This window comes from Haemorhous mexicanus, chromosome 1 (assembly GCF_027477595.1).
Source record: "Haemorhous mexicanus isolate bHaeMex1 chromosome 1, bHaeMex1.pri, whole genome shotgun sequence".
NCBI lineage: Eukaryota > Metazoa > Chordata > Aves > Passeriformes > Fringillidae > Haemorhous > Haemorhous mexicanus.
In genome coordinates this window covers 121,679,764-121,701,555 of record NC_082341.1, presented here as the reverse complement: position 1 = coordinate 121,701,555, position 21,792 = coordinate 121,679,764, and positions in this window count along the sequence as shown.

Here is a 21,792-nt window from a genome sequence, read left to right as displayed (position 1 = left end):
CCTCATGCCTGGTCTCTGCGTCCACAGCCATTCCCTATCCTAATGCTTGAGGACCTGGAGGGCTGGAAGCATGGCTTCTCTGTATTGAACCCCTCATGTTTCTGCAGTGCTGACAGGAGAAGGGTGGGGTGGGTGAGGATGCCCTTTGCCCACCATGGTGCTGCTGGTGGGACATTGCAGTGGCTGGCTGGCAGTTCACAACCACAGCTTCTGGGGTGTCTGCTCTATTTCACTTCATCATACAGATGAAGTGGTTGAGATCAGGGGAACACATTTTGAACTGGAAACTACAGGTTCTTGTCTTTCCAGAAAGGAAATATGTTGGCAGTTCTAGTCTGAGAACGGTTTTCAATTTTCTGGTATTATCCTACTTCCATGTGATACAACTGCCTCCCAGTCACCTTCACTTGTGACTTTTTTGAAGTTCACCTTTCAGCCCTGCTTGATATCATAATACCATTAGTGCTAATGAGCTCTCCAGCAAACGTTGTATTGTTGCTCCCTTACCTACTTACTTTGGGAAGAATAAAGGACAAAGATGCTATGGCTATTAACTCTGAGCCCTCATTCTCTTATGTCTTTACTTTATCTATCTCTATTCACTGTAAATTCCTCTCACACTCTGTGGTGTCAGGAACACATTATCAGCTTTTCACTGATCTCAGTTTCTCAGGTGCCTATCACTGCATGTGTTGTAAAATCAGCATCTGTGTATGCATGTGGCCAGGCTTAGCAGATGCTTTTACCGGATAAGATGCTATATATATTCTGCATGTGAAGTCAGATTAAACCCCAAATCCATCAAACATTTTATTTTAAAGAAAGGAAATGATGCCATTTGATGCAAACATATTTCTTTATTAACAGTTTCACAGCATGCTCCTCGGCTCCAAATTCTCTGGATGTGGGATTGCAATTCGTTCGTTCACTCTGAGAGAAACGCTCATTCGTTTTGTATTATGCCTGCTATACATAATACTGTGCTACTACACAAAACTGCTACTTGCCTGCAGCTCTCCAGCTGTCAGGGGAAAAGAACCACCCTGGCAGGGCAGTCTGCCCTGGACTGGCCACCATGGGGTCTTGCATTAGTGTCAGACTTTGCAGAGGACACTTCCTAGCTCTCTGATCTCTGGTCAGATCTGAAGAACAGTAACACAGCAATATTTGTCCTCTGGCAAATGCCCCGTGGAAGGCAGAGGAGTGCCCCTCCACAAAAGCACTATCAATATTCATTGTCTCCACCTGTGCTAGAGACAATGGCTCCAAAGAAGAATTAAGGCCCCACCACTTCTAGGTGTTGAGCACAAGACAGTGTCTCTATAAAACCAGCAGATGGTGAAGGGAGATGATGATGATGAAACTGCAGCTCAGCAGCCACCACCACAGCATGATTGAGTGTTTGCTGTGGAGCCACTGGGGTGGGGGTGAGCTCCCCCAGAGGAGCCCTCATCTCCCCACAGATCACACTCTGTGCCTCCTGGAACTGAGCCCCAGCTACAGCCCCCACAAGACAGGACTTGCAATATTTTCTTTCCTTGCCCTTGACCTCCCTGGCTACTTATAGATCAGTGACTGTTGTTGCAGGGTTTCTGTAATCTCTGGCAGGATTCAACAATGTGGGGCTGTAAATGTTGATCTGGCAAGTGGGGAAGACAAAAGGATTTGGGGATAAGAGTGCAGTGGTAATTTCAAGAACATGGAAGAGCAGAGTAGAAAATCAATACATCTAGCTGGGGAAAGGAAAACTTGAAGATAGAGGAATAATTCCCCAGCCTCTGTGCCGATATGACTAACACTGGAAAGCAGGACTGAAGTAAAAAGCCTAAAGGAATTACTAGTTGGAGTTCTGTCAAGATTGTCCCCTTAGGCTTTTCCTGAGTCTTTCTCTCTATATCTCGTAGAATGTCATCAACAAAGGAAAGGACAAAACACTTCAAGACATATTTTGCTATCTACAGCCTTCCTTTCTTATCTTCTCAAGCTGCACAGGAAAAGTGAACTGTTATGTCTTAATAGGATTTAGGCTATAAGATTTCAAGTCATCTGTTCTTTCTCTAATTCATACTGAATGGCCAGTTCCTGACAATGCTGTTGGTAAGACTTTCACAAATCCTCAGCACTGGCCTAACTCCTCTCTTGTTCAATTAATTGGAAAGATTTGTGCTAAGAAAAAGGAGATCTGCAAACTGCTTGTATCAGTGACCAATGCAAACCTTGGTATGAAGGGTAGGTCACCCTTTATCTGCTTCAGCCACCTCCTTTCTCAGACAGGTCTGACACATACACCAGCACAGCACACAGACCTACATCTGATCCTCCAGGGTACAGCTAAACACACAACTGACACAGCTGTTCTGGCACAGGTAGCTCCACTGTATTACTGCATTTTCCTTACATGTTTACAGCAAGATATTTCAGAAAAATCTGGGAAGTTGATCTGGGTACTTCAGAAGTAGACGGGAGCCCTGGGGAACAGTCAGATGCAATCCAATTTGTCCAGGATGCAGGACTTCTGACAGAGGTGTGATTGTTATTGTTAGGCTAAAATCCAGACCCACAAGTGGGTGAACTCACCAGTGTTCACTGCTGCTGTAGCTGACAATTTTTCTGCAGCTGAAGTGACCTGTAGTTCCCTAGGGTCCAGAAGGATCAGTCAGAAGTCCTCACAGACTCTGCCGGGCTTATTCAGCCCATTTTACTCCCTTGGAAGCAAAGAAAAGAGGCTTTTAAATGTATTCTCCTTCTATTGTCTAGGTTCTATCCTGGACAGGAGCTTGGAAGCTCTTGTGTCACCTCTGGTTTAGAAACAATTTCATAGGCAAACCCTGCCAGCCCCAGGAGCTGCCCTACCTATGAATGCTATCAGAGTGTGACTACAGCTCCAAGTCATTCACAAAACATCATTGCTTCAGAAAAAGGGAAAGATGCAGTCCTGGGGCCACTGAAAGGGGTTTAAAATCCCAAAAGAGAAAGCTGAGGATAGGTCAGATTGAATTACTATAGCTAAACATTGAATTTTTATTCACTTTTTAAAAAATTTTATCATATTTTCTTCTCATGTAGTTATAGTTGTTCAATTTTCCTGAGCAATTTCTGTTTGCATGAGAACTTAGAGTGGAGTCAGAATTTGATAGTGTACTCTTACTCTGACCTGCTCAGGAGCATGGATACACACATGCATTGGCCAGCAAAAATCCCTCACTTCAGCACACAGACACCAAGCTCTATACGAATACCTGCTGGTTTGAGATTGAATTTCCTGCTCAACAAAAAGGAATGCCTGGCCTGGTCTGTTTGCAGAGCTCCAGATCAGAGGCACTATCACTGTTAAGCTTGTGGTGGGATGTAAATATATCCTTTAGTGCAAGGCCCTGCAGACAGAGCTCTACCAGGAGGTAATGAACCCAAAACATCCAGCTGTTCACTTCACAACTGGAGAGAAATGTGCAGTGTGCAATAAAACTACCTGGAAACTGAACATTTTGTCAAAGTTCTTTCAAAAAGATCTAAAAGATCCAAGTTTCACCCATTTGTCTATTTTTAGTGTTCATGTTACCCTCAGCATGGGTGAATATTCAAATTTTAAGGCTTGGGAGCCATTAACACAGTCTCTGGTCCATCCCCTCTTTGAGAAATTCCCTAGGACATCCAAGATCTTCTTCTGTTTATGGTATGTAGAGAGTTAATAATCTACTCATACAAGAGAAGAAGCCATTTCTAAAAGATGGCTCCTATGTGAGCCATTATGATGTTTTTCAGAGACCTATTTCCCTGCATAAATATGACACATCACCAATCAGATGGAAGCAAATTGGATGGGGAAATTATTTCACCTTGTGTTTTCTAAAAAATGCCATTGCTTTTTATGACAATTTCCTTATTACTTAGCTTTCCAGACATGATCTTTCATCATGAAATCCTTTAAGGACTGCTAGGAAAAAGAAGCAGGTCTTTTAGCCTGTCTTCCAAGGGCAGTGAAACTTAGGTTCTGTTATCTGTCTGTCCTTTGCCCTTCTAAAGACTGTGCAAATTGTTGACTTCGTTTCAAGCCAAATTTTTAAAAAAATAGTAGACGTGTCAAATATATTTATATTCCCACCATCCTTGTGAAAGTCAGCAGCTGAGAAAAGGCAAGACAGACAAATTAGTCCATTCATTTCAGTGAAGGAAAAGTTGCAAATTGTACCACTAAGGGCAGATTCAAAACAGAGCCATATGTATGGGGGGAGCTTCATTAAGAGCTAACACTGTCTCTCAGAGGATAGTTTAACTGTATGAGCCCCTTGTTTACACAGGCTTAGTTTAATATCCACTAAAATACCTTGAAGGTAATTGTGAGAATAATTCTGGCTGTCCATGATGGGTCTTGGTGCAAGGCTCTACACTGAGATTTTATGAGGGAAAACTGAGTAACGTGGGAAACATAATTGACCTGAAGTGGGAAGGAATTTTTGCTGCTCTTCATTCAGTCAGGGGTTTAGCAAGAAAGAACAGAGGAAAAGGACTCCTCAGCACTGAACTAGTGTTTCCTTAGTTCACCTCAGCCCACAGCCCCTCTGGACTATGGCAGCTATAAAGCTCCCCATCACATCCAAGAGGCACCACGAAGGCTGAGCTCATTCCAGCATCCTGGGCAGCCACTGCAGTCAGCAGATCTGTGCATGCACAGTGCTGTACCCCTAAAGATAAACCCACCCCACATAGTTTGGCCCCAGGAGAAAACAATAGCCACAAAAGCTGTCCATTGTGGCCCTAGCCACTGTCCTGCTGCAGTGGCACAGGAGGATTGTCCATATCCAGCCACCTCTGCCCTGGGTGGCCATCTGCTTGGAGTGACTGAAGAACTCCACTGGGGGATCTTGCAGGGCTCCAGGCAGTGACATAAGGAGCCACTGGCCATTCCCTGAAGAGCCTTGCACTGCTATAATGGATTCCATGACTTCACCTGCCCCCAATACCAGCATACTCCCCCTCCTGCAGTCTTCTCCTGAAGCATTGTGAGTCAGCAATGCCTTCCTGACCCAGCTGAGATGAAGCAGCACAAGTGACCTTGGATATGCTGATAGCAGCAGGAAGAATAATCATCCACATCATAGCTCAAGGACATCCAGATCCTGTGTGTGACTCAAATGCAGAAACCAGACAGACTTAAAATGATATCTTTCTTAAAGTACCTTTGGGAACTTTGTCCCCTTCTGTGGCTTCTTACTGCTTTTTGTACTTTCTTTTAAGGGCTGGTTCTTCCTTACACCTATAGAATTCTCTTTATGCTATCACACTGAGGGATTCTGATATAGTTGTATTCTACACTGCTCGCTCTCCAGCTTCACTTTTCTCCACCAAGCAAAAGATGATTTTATTAACACTTTCTGGCCTTGGGGGTATTCATCAGACATCTGCTCAAAAGCACTTTGCAAGGACCTAAATCATGGCACTTTTCTTGTACTGAGCAGTCCTTGATGGTGTTCAAAGAGCAGCATCTCTAATGCCACTACAGAACCAGCATCTAGCTGCCTCTTTCAGATCTGAAGTCTGAAAAATTCCTCTCAGTTGCCTAGCACCTATGTTTCTGCCAAAAATATTTACTGCTGCTAGACTAAGAGAACTACTTAATTTAGAAGGTGACAAACAGATCCAACAAAAGGCCTGAGTACTGTGGAGAGTGGAACTGCTGTGCCAAATGCTTAGGTGCTTGTCTCAGGTGCAGAATGTACAGAACTCAGTTAATTACATAGTCAGAAATCTTGGAAAATGAGTGTAGAAGGATTCAGTGCTAAATCATCTAAGTTATACCCAAGCCACAGCAGTTGCAAGGTAATAGCAATGCTTGCAGCCCAAGGCTGATGGGAATTGTCAGATCTGCTCCTACAGATGACAAAGGAAGAGCCAGAGCTGATAAAAGCCCTTTTGCCTAAGTAGTTTAGAGCATAATGGGCTAGCCAGATGCTGGGATACCATGGGTCAAAGGACACTTATTTTTAACTCCCTCTTTTACCTCCAGATCTTTTCTTCTAAGCAGACAATCTCATCACCAGACCATTTAAGACATTTGTGAATGTGACTCCCTGTCTTTCCGTTGAAGTTCTATCAATCTGAACAGCATAAATAAATAGCCTTTGTGCTGGAACTGTATCCAGAGGAAATACTCCACAGTCTAGAGGTTTGATCACTCAGCTGGGAAGAAGTTCTAGATGTGCAGCCCTGCTTCAGGGAATATTGACACATTATACACAAAATACACCACTGTTGCCAAGCAGAAAGGAGAAAGAGTCATGTTCTGGGCAGACTACACCCTGCCAATTTGGCTGAGTACCCATGGGAATTGGGGAGGGAGTGATTTGAGATGATCAAGTTCAAGTCTCCTCAGATGCAGGAAGGATTTAGGCACTCTGACCTTTTCAGGCTTAGTAACAAAATCCTTACCAACTGCTGAGAGAGATGAATTTTACTGCTTCTATGCATTGTTCACTTACCTTGTAACTATCTAAGGTCAGTCACAGTGCCAAAATCTTCCTAGGCTTTTTCCACAGTTCAGCATTGTGTAGAAACATTTTCCACTTAGATTCTGCCATACTCCAGTGCTGAGGAATCTAATCAGTTCCAAGAATGTTTTCTGGGGTACATAAACTACTGCCTATGGCCAACCAATGGTTCACTAGCACTTGTAAAAATAACATTTATAATAAAAATATTATTAAAAATATTAGCAATTTAACATAGTCCATTCAAATTTTCATCCACAGAAATGAGTCACATAATCCAAACCAAATCTTTACTAGTGGACATGGTGAATTTCAGAGAAATTTGTAAATTAGCACACCAACAATAATTCATTGTGATTCATTAGTAATCACACGGAAATTTCAAGAACGCAAAACAACCAGTGGATGTAAACCAGCAGAATGGGTGCAGACCTCTAACCAGATTAAAGTGATTAAAAACAGGAAAAGAAAGAATTTGCAATGACTGTTTAAATCACTGGGCAAGGTGACCCTTGGTAAAACCACTATTGTTCTTAAAATGTGCATGCTCTTCCTCCTGGGACTGCTGTAGCAAACAAGGTAGCAAGATCACCCCTGTTCTTCCTGGGAAAACCAAGAGAAAAAGGTCATGTGTGCACTGAACTGAGGGCAATAAAGGAGCTGTGAGTGAAGGTAGCTCTTTAAGTGCTCTTTTTGGGCAGATGTAACCCTGTGGTCTGGGGAAAATTTCTTTGTGTATGGCTGAAAGTAAGAGGCTGAAAGAGCAGCCATCCTCTTCCTGGGAACATGTCCAGGGCAAATGTTATCATTTCAGTTAAAGCAAAAATAGCACCTGCAGCAGCACAATAAAACATTAATATTTCCATTGTATAACTGCTGTTTGACAGATCACATTCTAATATGTCCTGACTGAGGTATTTGTCCAGGCAGCAGCTCAGCTGCATATTCCAGGCAGCAAAGCTGAAGGAGACAGAAGATTTACCAGCTTAGGTGTTATTTAGAGCTGTTGGAAGTCGTTAGTCATCTCCACAGGGTAAAAGCAGAAGTGAGATCCCACACCTAATACACCAGTGGAATGAGACAGCAAATCCTCTCTGACTCCAAGGGCAGTTTATAGGAGATTTCCTTGTAAAAACAGAGCTGATCACCACACCAGAGAAGGAGTCTCATGACTGAGAATAGTTATTCTGCAAGAAGAAGGCCTGGTTTCCTACTGCATTTATTGAAATGCAGGTGATAAAGTCACACGAGGGATGCATTCCTATCACCCAGAGAGCTGACATCATAGGGACGATGCTTTCAAAACACATTTTTTTCATAGCAGTGTTTGGAAGCAAAAATATGGTGAAAAAACACTCCCAGTAACAAGATGATCCCGTACAGAAGCCCTGTAACCCCTCCCTGAGGAACTAGAGAAGGGTATCTGAGGGAAAGCCCCTAAGTCTTCACAATACACCAGACACAAAAGCATGAAGCCTGCAGAAGAACAAAAAATGGGCATACACTGGTGGTCAGCCAGTGCAGGGGACTCAGTGTCTGTGAATGGGAGTTACCCACAGATCATGAAGTGATTTACACCCTCCCATGTTTTCTACCTGTGATGAACACCTATCTCCTGGAGTTAGCCCTAGCTTCTGAAGATATGGGAAGCTGTAAAATTGCAGAATCTTGTTCCAATACACTTGGCCTTAATTCCCATTAAATTCAGTGCAAACAGCAATACAAAAATTCCAGATTTGGAAAGTGCAGAGCAAGGTGAGTAAATAGTATCAGTAACATTTTATAAACTCAGGGATTAAGACACCAGATTGGAAAGCCTCTTTCCTGCTGACCTTCATAATTCACACCAATCTTTCCACACACACCTGGATACTGCAGTTTCCCTTTTGTGATGTTTTGTAGGAGGAATTTGTACATGCTAATAGTGTGTGCTTTTAAAGGCCAAGGCTTGCACACAAGCAATGTGTGCAACCTCTATAGAGATTTTCAGAGGAATATATCCTGGACTAGGACTGAGACAGATGTCCCTTCACTGCTTTCTTTTAAGAAGCTGTCTATTTGATAAATCAGTTTTCCTGAATGCTGTACATGGTCTGTTCATGAATCTTTAGAGATACTAGGGTTTTTCCTCTTTTAATTCTCATATGCTTCCATATTTGTTGGTAGTGTTTCAATGCCTTTTTTGTCTCAAATTTTGAATAACCTAGAGTTACCTCCTGCTTGCCATTTCTTCCACCTAGCATTTTGTGATTTTCAAAGCAGTATTTCAAAAACTGTTCAGAATAAAAAAATAATTTTAGCAATCTTTTTCTCCTTTTTCTGCTTCAATGGAGGATGTTCATTCTTCTTTTAAATGGCACCAGAAGTCTAGTGTTACTTTGTCTCAAAGACAGTCTCTGGACATACACTGAGCCCTGACAATAAGGCACTATCCTGGATGACTCGTGTATCAGAAGAGTTTGCTGATTTGGAGGTTGCTGTTATTTTCCTTACTGTCTTCCTTCATGGATGGCAAGCCTTGCGTCTCACCTTGCTAGGGCCCACCGAGTTGGCTGCTGGGGCTGTTCTCCTCGTGGACTGTCAGCCAGGGGACAGCTTGATAACTACCTTGTGTTTCAGCTGCATGGAGAGCTCAGACTCTCAGGGACAAGAGGTTAATTGGAACAGATGTTATTTCAGAAATTGCATGATGCCCAGAAATTGCATCTCTGCCTCCCTAAGCCTTTTTAGTGGTGTTGGACTGCATGATCCCTCTTGTTTCTCTCACACTGGGCTCCTTTTCATCTTTTGAATCACTCCAAACAATGGCAATCTTTACAAATACAACAAGACCTCCTCTTTATATCAGGCATTCTTCCCTATAGGGATGCAGGCAATCTGAGCTGAAGCAAGACGTAATTAAGGCCATTTTTAAAAGCTGTGTGTTTCCCCCTTTATAGCTTTAGCAAAAGTTGTGTCTAATTTATACTTTGGTGGTGTATTTGTGCTCTCTGCTGGTTTTGACCTCTTTCTTTGAAATATGCTTGCATAATTTTCAAAGAGGTTTCAGATTTACTTTAAGTTTTCTCAAAAGGATTGATGTAAAAACTTCTTGACTTTAGACCATTCTGCTTCTCTCAGAGTGGGAAACAAATAGAGACTTCCTCATATCTTTGAAAATTTGCTCTTTGCTGGTTTGAAAGAATGCAGCAGAAACACCTCTGAGATTACATGCACAATTATGTCCCAGTACTACTTCTGTTAGTGGGAATGAGAAAAAAAATGTTAAGGGATTCCCCTCCTCCCAGTGAATCAGGTCCCTGAGCTCATTATTATGAACAGCAGATAGAGAGGTAAGAGATGGAAACTAAATCTGAAATCATAAACTCATTAACAGACATGTATGGCCATGTCCCACATGGCCATGAATGTGGGCCATCAGGTATTTCTGAATAACTGTTGAGGTCTGAAGTGTGCCATAGGGAAAACAAACATTTCTTCACTGAATAATCCTTCTCAGCAGCTTCATGGTAAGGTTGAAGCTATGCATAGCAGTAGGTGTAAGAGAAGGAAGAGAGCTGAGGAATATTATTGGCCCGTGCCTCTCAGGCAAAGGCTCAGGTCTTGGCCAAACCATCCATTACTGGCAGTGAAGTGTTATTACTGCCAAGCATGATTTGTGTGACCTCTTCCTTGCCTGTGGGCATTTATTGTCTTTTGGGTTTAAATGCTGCTGAGAAGTCAAAGCCAAGGTACAACCTGGATAAAACCAGAGGAATTTCCTCTCTTGCTTGTCCCAAACTTTCATTTATGAGAATGTACCTTGTCATCACACCTCTTCCAGCTGCTCCACAGCTGCCTGTATCACATCATGGCTTATCTCCAAGAAGCTGCAAAAGTTAGTGGGAGATCTTCCTGACCCTCTGATAGGGATGGGGGCCGGGGGGGGGGGTGGAATCTGTAAATGTTTAGGATAAGTCACATGCATCTTACAGGGACAAAGACAGCAAAGACAGCAAGTGACAGGTTTTAGTATTATAACCTTAATAAAACTCCTGAATTATTCTGCTGATTGCTATAAGAATAGGAACCAGAACTTCACAAAGGCCCTACATCATGTGATCTGACCTTCATATTTTCTTGCAAAACCTGCTGGACTTGGACAATTCCTCAGTTTTCTTGGAAATGCCGGGACTTTTTCCAAGGATCATTTGCAGTCATGGCTTGAATAAGTTTCCAGTCACATGCCTAGAAATAGAATCTAGACATGAATAATAAAGCATACTCCAATAAGAATGCTCAGAATGTTATTCCTACTAATAACCTTGGGTACGTTGGTTTCTCTTAGGGTTCTTCCTAATCTGTGAGACAATGTTATTGATCAGTGACCTACATGTCGTCCCAAGACTTGAGAGAGTCTAACACCATTCTTATGGTTGACTAGTTCCCATTGCACTTTATAGCTCTGACTTTCAGAAAGTCTAACTGAGATCTACCAACAGACAGCACTGAGGTGAGAAAGAGCTGAAGCCTCTTCTGATAATATAAATTCAACCAAGAGCCATAAAGTAGGATCACCAAAAAAGAATCTTTAATCTTGTACTGCCACATGTTATCGCTCTCTTTCTTGACACTGGTCTCAGTTAGCAGTGATAGTGATTTTTCATTTAATGTCAATGTTCTAAGAAGATTTATGATAACAATCCTAAAGTCCCTTAGTAGGACTCATTCATAGATTCTTAGCAATGTGCAGCATTCTTTATTTCTGCTCAACAAGGTGAAGTAATCTGTGGCAATACAGAAAAGGAAAAGAAAAAGAGAAACAAAAATATACTCATAGAAAAAATCCTCAAATATGGAAGAATATTTGTGCATAAGCACATGTATCTGCAATATATATATAAAAAATATAGATATATAAATATAGGCACGACATCAAAATCCAACCTGATATAAAGTCCAACAGTAAAACGCAGATACATCCTTGTCAAAACTAGCAATGGCCAAGTTCTGCTGTTGTGTTGCCAATAAAAAAAACAAAGCAGTCTCTAATTGCCAAGGTCAGTGATATTTTGGATATACAGGGGGGAAAAAAAAGAAAAGAAAGAAAGAAAAGAAAGAAAGAAAAAGAAAGAAAGAAAGAAAAGAAAGAAAGAAAAAGAAAGAAAGAAAGAAAGAAAGAAAGAAAGAAAGAAAGAAAGAAAGAAAGAAAGAAAGAAAGAAAGAAAGAAAGAAAGAAAAAGAAAGAAAGAGAAAGAAAGAAAGAAGTTATTTGTTACAAATTCTTATCCACATTCATTGGATATCTCTTGAAAGATAAGTAAATTACAAACACTATCAAGAGATCTGATGCAGCACTGAGCCTGACAGCTGTTACTGAAAGCAGTTTGCTATGCTGCAGGCATCAATACATCAATATTATGGCTTTAACTTCTTCAAAAGTTTTATTGTGTAAAATATCAGATGAGGAAGGGGCTTCCTGTAGTTATTTAAAGGGAAAGCCTGGAGGGATTTTAAATGCAGTCAAACAGAATAAATGTACTACAAAATTTTAGTTAAAAAATTTTGTTAATTTTTTAACTAAAAAAGTTAAAAGAAAATGTGTCATTAATTATATATTTCAGGGTTGTTTTTTACAAATGTCATCAACACTCAAAGGAACAGTATTTTCAGATAATCTGCTTCTGCTTGAGAGTTGTATTTGTGGGCATAATGACATTGCAAAATCACTGCATTAGTGGACAGAAAGAAAACCCACTTCCATGGTCAGCAGATGCTGAAGCACCTGTGTTGACAAGTGCTCTTGTCAACCACTCCACTGATGTCTTGGTGTCTCTTCTCAAGGCTCATGCCACAGGAGGTTGGTAATGTGCACAGCCCAGGACTTGAGTGACACAAGATCTTGGTGGACTCCAGAGGATGATGGCTAAATGCAAAGTCTAAAGCACTTGAAGAGGAAATGTTGCACACTGCCTGAAAGGGACTACTGGTGGTCATAGTGGATGGGTTGAGCCCAACAGCCAAACTTCACTATGTGCGTGGAAAGATTTGTTATGTCCCAGACCTTATGTCCCTTGAAACTTTCTGTGGATTAGGGAATTCTGAAAGGAAGCTGGCTCAAAAATGACTGCAAAACCCACAGTATCATAATATCACAGCTGAGCACAGCACAGTAACACTGATGCCTCCTTCTCATAGAGTAGCTGTCAGGTTAGCTGCAAATATCTGGTTGTTCATGTGAGGTCTGGAAGATATGTCAGGAAATAATTCCAGTTTACATTGTCCTACAATGAAAACTTTCCATAGAGAAAACAGTCCTTTCAGGATATCTCACAACTAGAAATGGCATTTGAAATCACTTTTGAAAGCCCTTGCTATATATCATGAGGAATATTCACAATTGAAGCAACACCTTGTGTGTGATAGGGGGCAGGGAGAAAAAGGTGGATATTGAGTATGTACATGAATCATACTGAGCACATTGAGTCTATGGGATTAATTAAAATTTGCTGGCCATTCTGGAGTTTCAAAAGTTTTCAAGTTTAACATAGCTACAAAAAATTATAATGCAAAAAAAACTGAACTTTTGAAGATTATGTGATTATGTTCCGGTAGGCCGTGAGTTATTGCTGTTGTTGCCATTGTTGTTATTTTTCTATTATTATTCCAATTATTACAAAGAAAGCCTTGGTGAAGGCTGGGAACCTGTCTCTCTCAAAGGAACCAAAAAACAGCAGTGTCCTCATTCCACAAACCAGAGCTTAGGACTTCAATCACCTGCACCATCAGCTTGGCCCATAGAAGGCCATGTGGCTGTAGGAGCTTTCTAAAGAGAGAAACGGAAGGAAGGAAGGAAGGAAGGAAGGAAGGAAGGAAGGAAGGAAGGAAGGAAGGAAGGAAGGAAGGAAGGAAGGAAGGAAGGAAGGAAGGAAGGAAGGAAGGAAGGAAGGAAGGAAGGAAGGACTGAAAAAGCTATTCTTGTGTTCTGGGCAACAAGACTTCATCTGGTGCTCTATCTACATGGCAAGATTACACAGTAGGATTGGCAAATTCCATCATCAACTACATCTGGCAGAGATAACCAAGAATATGTAATAGCTAACTTTTTAGATTGAGAGACCTGTAACTAAACAATTTTATTCATATGGCACTCTAGCTAAAGATTTGAAATATAAATATTTCTCCCAGTCCAGGTTGCTCACTGCCAGGCTGTGTTCCCATGATGCTAAGTGATGTAAAAGATTTACCTTTCCTCAATATTAAAAAAAAGTCATGAGGTAGCATTTCTTGAGTGTAATGTGTGTTGGCATCTCTCTGTGGTAATATGATTTATTATACCCACTCTGCATTTCACAGAATGATACATGTGGGCAAGGATCTCTAATGAAAACTGAAGCCTGGAAAAATGTTTCCTCAGAATAAAGAGCATGAAAAGCAGCTGCTGTCTATTCCACATCTATGGTGATGCATGCATTCCTCCAACACCCAGTGAAGCATGGAGTTACTTTTTCCTGATGTAAATTGAACTAAGATTTAGTGTTTTTCGAAGATTCAGTGATATTTTATAACCACTTCTCACATATGGAATGAGAAAACTGAAGACAGAGTTGCTGGTTATCAGATCATCAGTGGTGCATCCATTTGTTTGTACATCTTTAGGCAAGAGAGATCAAAGAGCATTGTCATGACACAAGTTATTTGGGGATGTCAAGTTTTATTGCTGGCTCCTGCAATACCTTGCTTAAAGGCTTTGAAAAGGCACTTCTGTTTCTTAGTCTATGAGACCAGTTTTCTGTGCAGGCATGCAGGATATTAATTTTTTCTTTTTAAAATATTTTTGATTTTAAAAAGAATGTAATCTACCTAATTTGTACTGAACTTCAGTGCAAAATTACCATTTGATGGAGAGAATCGGCTCTTGAGAATCCACCCCAATCCTTCACTTCATCTGCAGGAGCCATGGGCCCAGCCCACCCATATCTTACTGTGATATAACCATTCCTGCTGAATTTCCCACTTATATATGAAAACAGCTTCCCTCAGCATAAAGTGAAACATATCCTGGTATTTGCCTATGCAAACCACAGCTGCAACAAATGCCTGTTTTGCATTTTGATTGTCAGGGTGTAAGAGGTGAATAGTGCACCCCATAGACTGACAGACCTCAACTACAGCTATTAAACCAGATGGTGAGACTCAAGCATCAAAGCTCCTGTAGACCCAGAAGAGGTTTGTCCTTTTTAGAGAAATATATTTTTGACTGTATTCTGATTTTCTCTTCCAAGTGCGGGAAATTCCTCTACTGGAGTCTCTTTTGTTCAATGCAGTATATGTGCTCAATAAACATGCATTTAATTAAATAGTATGAAGAATGAGGTACTTTTTCTACTCCAATACAATACCCTTTCCATTTACAATACATTTCTCCATCTGATTTTGTCCAGGACCATGCTGATCCACCTGTTACAGGCATTCATTTCATCTCTGAAGCCCTATTGCTGACACAATCAAGGTCTTCCAGAGGTTTGAATATCATCTTCTATATGCTCTTGCTTTTCTCTAAGATGAATGAAGTTTAATTTCTTCAACATAAAATTCAAGCCTGAGAATCTTTAGTTTTTACTGAAATTACGTGATAAAACTAAAATCAAACTCCCTTAATTGACAACACTCTATTAAACAATGCTTGCAATTTCATAAGATATAATTGTCTTGAGCCTCATCCACACCTTTACCTTAAAAATATTTCCAACACTATCCGACACCCAATTACAGTAATCTGTAATTTACTGTTGTTTGAAGGAACATTCATATGCTTTATTTTCAAAGATCTTACTGATAATCTTCCTAGAATGCGAAAAGCAAATATTAGGTAAGTAAAAGGCTGAGTCTTTTTCCTCTACAAACATAAGAATGGGGCAAAGTTTCTTTGCTGAATTAAAGCAACAGATTTTATTTTCTTTCTCTAGAAAGGTTCCCAGCCTCAATATCATTTATCACTGCATCATTGTACTCAATATATGGGGAAAAAATGAAGGTTATTTAGAATTGAATGTGTGTTTAGTGTTTGTGCAAGGTTGTTACAGCAGCTTTTTGCCTATGTAGGGCTATCAGCTGCACATTCCATTGCATTTACTTTTCAGAACTATAGAGTAGATTTTCCTTTCCTCTGGTGTATTCCTGGTTTCCAATCAGAATTCCCACACTAAAGGTAATGTGGCAGGTTTATCCTGATCATTAAGTGAATATATAGAGGGTGATTTCTGCTGTAGGGGAACTTTATTCATCTTATGGGAAAGGTAATGCATATAATATTAATATATGAATGCAATGCAGTATCTAAAGATATATACCCCCAGGAGGCAATTTATCTGAAGGGCTGTTTTTCTGCTGTTCATTCATTTGTGTGAAGATGGTATTCCCAGACTGAAAATGAAGCAAATGAAGGGACTTCCCTGGTGCAAAGTGATGGATGATGATTTTGTTGCTACTGTCAAGAGATGCATTAGACTAGGTTTCTCATTCTGAATATGCTAGATGAAAAGGGATTAATTTCATGACCATTTGGGAGACTGAATTTCCATTCTTAATTATAAAATAATGCCCTATTATAATTTTCTCTGAGGTACCTTAATGATTGAAGCTGAGTTACTTGACTCAGGGACACAAAGAGATTCCAGAAGGCCCAGAGGTAAAACTTGAGGCACATGATTTACATAGCAGCATGTACCATACTATGAAAATCCAAGTTCCTTTCACAACAGGAACCCAAGGAGACTTTCTCTCTGGTTCTCACCCTCCCTGCCTGTTCTGGTAAGAATGAATTTTTGAAAAAAGAACTGCATATTGGGAATTAAAAAGTGAGTGCCATGATCCAAAAATATAATTCACATGAGAAACTATGGAATAAAACTTCGCATGTATTTCCTTGATGTTTGACCCTGTACTTTTCTGAGACTGACACGTGTTTTAATATGAATACTTTTATATACGGCATCACAGTTTTTTTCCACCCAAGACAACCAGTTTGTGTTGCTAATCTGTTAACCCTTTGCTCAGAAAAGAGTGGGCTGAACTTCTCTGAAATCAGAAAAGATGCCAATAACCAATTACAGTATCACCTTAAGGACACTAAGATACTATCTATGGCCTCCATTTGCAACCCCAGCAGGTTGCAGATCCATGGATCCAACACCCTCCCTTCCAGGACTCTGAGGATTTAAAATTACACAAGACACACCCATCTGAACACAAGTGAGTCTGGTTCTCACAGTGATGGGTTTGAGCCAGGGGGTGTGTTTAAGGGGAGAAAGTTCAGCTTTTTGGCATTGTCATTTCATGTCACTGCGTTGGCACCATCAGAAACACACTCAGCCTGTGTGATATTCCCTGGTGAGATCTCAGGCTGTGCCTCATAAATATCTCCTGACTGACAGCTATTTTGTGGTTTTGAGGTTTGAGGGCTTTTTGTTGGCACTAGTTTGTGTAACAGGAGTGCCTAAGTGGTAAGTGACAGTTGTGTTGATTTTAGCAGGAGTAAATTATAATGACTTATTGTCCTGAGTTTCTGTCTACTGTATTATGCTGTGGTGTAAGGATTACCCAGTATAAACTGATGCTCAGTCCTGAATTTTCATGAAACAAATGGATATGGCTACACTTGCCTGAGAGCCAGTGATGGATGAGGTCAGGTTTCACTAATGTTCCCTGATGCATGGTGCTACATTTCTTTAATATAAACTAATCTATGTCAAGCAGTATCCTTGACTCCATTTGATATATGAGATTGGCTTTTTCCTTTTTGGACATAATGGGAATACACAGACACCTTTTTTAATTGTGTAGTCACAAGTGATGCTGTGTTTCTCTGTGCTCAGAGGTACTCATTCTTATGCCTTTCTCTGTATTAAGGAGTTGCAAGGGTTTTGTAATACAATAAAACCCAGCTACATAACATTAATAGTTACCAGAAAAAGATGAGGTTGCTCCACCATTTATATCAGTAATAGCAGTTCACAGAGAACATTTTCTGTCAAATATGCTAGTCCCATTCAGGCCTAAAAAAGAGGGGGAAAATAATTTTATAAACCATTTTGCTGCACATTAATGGTTTGGTTTTTTTTTTTTTGAAATGTCGTATTTCTTCTTAGGGTAGGAGGGGGCCCTACCATTACATTACAGCTCTTCTCTTTAGCCCCTGGTCTTATTCATAATCTCTGTCATTTAGGAAGTTGTACATTACTAAACAAACACTGATTCTGTTTATGTCACAGGAAAAAAACCACTGCACATTATTGATTTTAGACAAAAAGAAAGCTGATAGTGATTAGCTGCATTACCTTTTCCTGTCTCAAACTTAAATGGCTTCTTCAAAATGCACTTTTCTTTGTTCAATTCCTATCAGGGAACTGAGGCCTTAAACATCATTTGGCATTAGAAAAATCCAGCTCCATGTGTTTCTTTCTGCACAAAGGGACAAGTGATGCATTTTACACACATGAGAGCATTGAAACTCACTTTCAGCTGTTGTGGCCTCCACTCTCTGGGTCTGCCAACAATTACCTTGAATAATAGAATTTTTGTCAGAAAACTGAGGAAGAATAGTAAATGTTCAGTAGTCCAAAACCATTTCTGTGCCTGGGTAATACCCAGGATCTTACTGTTGTTAGAGTTTATTGTGGATTTACCCTACAGTAAAAGCTTTTGTATAAATTTTTGTGGTTACAACTCCACCATTTGATGGTCTGATCCAGCTCTCTGACTATGTAGTTTTGGAAGTCCTGCTCCCACAAGACTTCTACTCAAACTTCTCTATGGATGCTGAGGACAGACTTTACAAACATCTTTCTGTTTCTGCTCCTAGATATTTTTCCACTGAGTGTTTCAGGCTAACCAATATTTAAACAATAGCAGATAGTCTTCCATTTCATGTTAGCCCAAACAAACACTCTGAGTTAAAAAATGATGCACAAAGTGCATATCCATTTTGTAGCTACCTCAACTTTATAAGAAATTACATCTCTACAGATGCTGGTAAATTCTGTTCCCGGGGGACTCAAGTGAGGAAGATGTCCATAGTGTGCAATACAGTGGATACCAGAGTTATCTGAGCTTGTGCCATATAAGCACAAGCTCTAGAATAGCAAGCAATTTAGTCATGTAGATATCACATGCCTAAATAATACTGCTGTGGGCTGCTTAACGTCAAATGAGGTGGAAAACACAGTTAAAATAGCTCTACTGCTTCCAGGCCCGTGTCAGTACTTCTTTCCAGTGCTGCATCATGCCATGCTGGTTTGGCAGCAGGTACAAAGCTGCCCCAGGTGCCCTTGCACAGAATTAAGGCTGGATATATTTCTCTTTCCTGTCTTTACAGGAGATACCAGTGATGATACTCATCACTGTAAAGTTACTCAGTGCTATAGTTATGTCTACTGAGATGAAATGCAATTTCACTTGGATGTTCTTACCAGTTCTTCAGAAAACACCAGCCTCAAACAATATACACCCTGAAAAATCACTGTGTCTCACACTTTCTTTTGGAAAAACACAAATCTAAATTTCCATTGATTGTGCAAATATTGAGTATTAAAGAAATCCAGCCTCTTTGGATCTGGAAAAGAATACACATCATTATAAGCAAAGCAGGCAATCAGTTGAAGTTCTTTTCAGCCAGGAAATCACTGGCATGATATCACTGGCATTACTTTAAGCTTTGCATCACTGTGGTTGTCAATTATTTCATAACTCAATAACTGCAAGTTCATGTAACTCTGTTATAACCAAAGTTCTCTTACCAGCACTGCCTTTCTTCAGAATGATGTGAAGCAAGCCCTGTCTATGTTTCTATTTGTGACCTCCCTTTTTTATTGGGCATTTTGGCATTTGCCATCATTTGGTCTGGAAGGAACCCAAGTTCCAACATTATTCTCCAGAGAGACAGGTGTGATGTATCACCTTACATTAAGGAAATCCAGTTTCCTGCACTAGTTTTGAATGAAGTAATCCAGATATAAAATGATTCATGAAACTGAGCTTTCCTGGAAGAAACAGCTCCATGAGGAAGGGTTTTACTGATTAAGTCTGATGAATGATGTTCTGGCTCTTCTGTCTACAATGTTCTGTGAGAACCAGTGTTGTGAAGAAAAAGATGCAGCAGGATGGATGTCTTAACAGAGTAAAAAATCAGATTTCTTCAATTTTATATGAATTGTAGAGGAAATTTTATTGCCATGAAAGAATTCAGGTATGAGTATTTTCTCATCTAAAGTGCTTTGTCAAGCCACCTTCTTGAATTTGGAAAGCACATAGGAGGTCAGAATAAAGAAAACACCAGTGTCTGGTACTGCTTTCTCCCAGAACAGAAGGTGGAGTGTGCCTCTCACGCACTTGTCAGGAAGGAACCTCAACTCTTAGCGGGAAGGGCCGCTCCGCCGGCCCTGCAGCATCCCGGCAGCAGCAGCAGCAGTATCCCTGCAACAGCAGCATCCCGGCAGCAGCAGCATCCCGGCAGCAGCAGCAGCAGCATCCCTGCAACAGCAGCATCCCGGCAGCAGCAGCAGCATCCAGGCGGCAGCTGCTCCATTCTCCCGGCTGTGCTGACCTCTGCTGGTACTTTTCCGAGGCGCGACGTTTCCCATTCTCTCTCATTTTCAAGCCTCTCGCGTTACATTAATGCAGAGATGGTTTTTTTCATGAATCCGTCCAGGTTTTTCTACCACGTTTGTTCCACCATGCGAAGAAGTGACGAACTCATTTTCTGTTGATGGCGTCCTTTGAGGTGCAGGAGCATAGCTTGAAATTCAGCTCTTCTTCACTGCTCCCCTCCTCAGTCGTGGACCAAAAGCAAACTTCCTGCTCTCCTTTTCCCAAAAAGCCATTATCCCACGTGATCTGCATCACACCCAGTCAGGGAAACAGGGCTTGAGCTCTGCTGTAAGCCAGGCCCTCACTTCTAACACTCGCTTCCATTCCTATTCAAAGTACACTAATTTACCCTTATTTTTAATTTTGAGAGCTATGCCCGCTGTATTTGATCAATGATTTGGCCATCTGTGTCAACTGCTGTGTTATCACATCCTCCAGACTTCCAGTTACTCCAGTATAACAGTTTAACTTTTGACAAGGGCATGTAATGATAGGACAAGGGGGAATTAATGGATTTAAACTGAAGAGTGGTTTAGATTGAGTCTTAGGAAGAAATTCTTAATTTGGAGGATGCTGAGACATTGGCACAGGTTGCACAGAGAAGCTGTGGCTGCCCCATCTCTGCAAGTGTTCAAGGCCAGGCTGGATGGTGCTTTGAGCTACTTGGTCTAGGGAAAGGGGTCCCTGAACATGTCAGGGGTTTTGGAACTAGTTAATCTTTAAGGTCCCTTCCAACCCAAACCATTCAATGATTCTATGAAAACCCTTCCTATTCTTAATAGAGTGGCATTATTTAATTTATTTGGCTTAATGTTTAAACTGGCCTTTTCATTCATGCAATAGCTCAAATGTTCAAAATAACAAGATTTATTCCAGGTTAGTGGTTTCTCTTTGGCAAAATAAGACAAAACTCTGTATATCAGAATATCAGGCATTTTCCATGTTCCATTCTCAGTACAATTCATGCCATTTTTTTTCCTTCAAATACACAAAGAACTGCCTTTCAATATCTGAAAAAACACCTTAGACGTTTCACTGTGAATTCTGGATGTGTAAGATTCAGATGAAGCCTGATCAAGGACTGCAGATTAAACCCCAGAAGAATTTTGACACCTCTACTTGAACCCAGTTTTGAGTGTGTGTTGTCTCACATCTCTCTTCTGAGTAAGGCACCTTGACTATTTCAGGAGGTATGACTCAGTACTTTGGACACAGACTCTGAGTTTGTCTTCACAGGATGCACTCTGTAGGTGCATCCTGTGAAGACAAACTCAGTTCCCTCCTCTGCTTGGGAAACTGAAATCCTCATCTCCCTTCATCATTCAGTGAGAAGCTGGATGCCAGATCTCTGCACCTTTGCTGCCACGGTTGTCCAGAGATGCAAGAAAAGTTGAGGATTCATATGAAACAAAGTGGTCTCTTCTAATCTATGCTGACCTTTTTTTAAAATGAATTCAGTGCTCCAGGATTTGACCTCCAATTAACATGATTGTCCTTTGATGTTGCCTTTGAGTGTTAAGTTTTATTTTTGGATACTCTCTTTGGATATTCTCCTTTCTTCACAATGAAACATGGATAATTATTAGCTTTCTCCAAAAAAAAGAAAATACCAGGATTTTTTTCATTTTGGTCACTAATGATAGCAAAAAAGTAGAACTGCAGTCCAAACACTAATAATTGT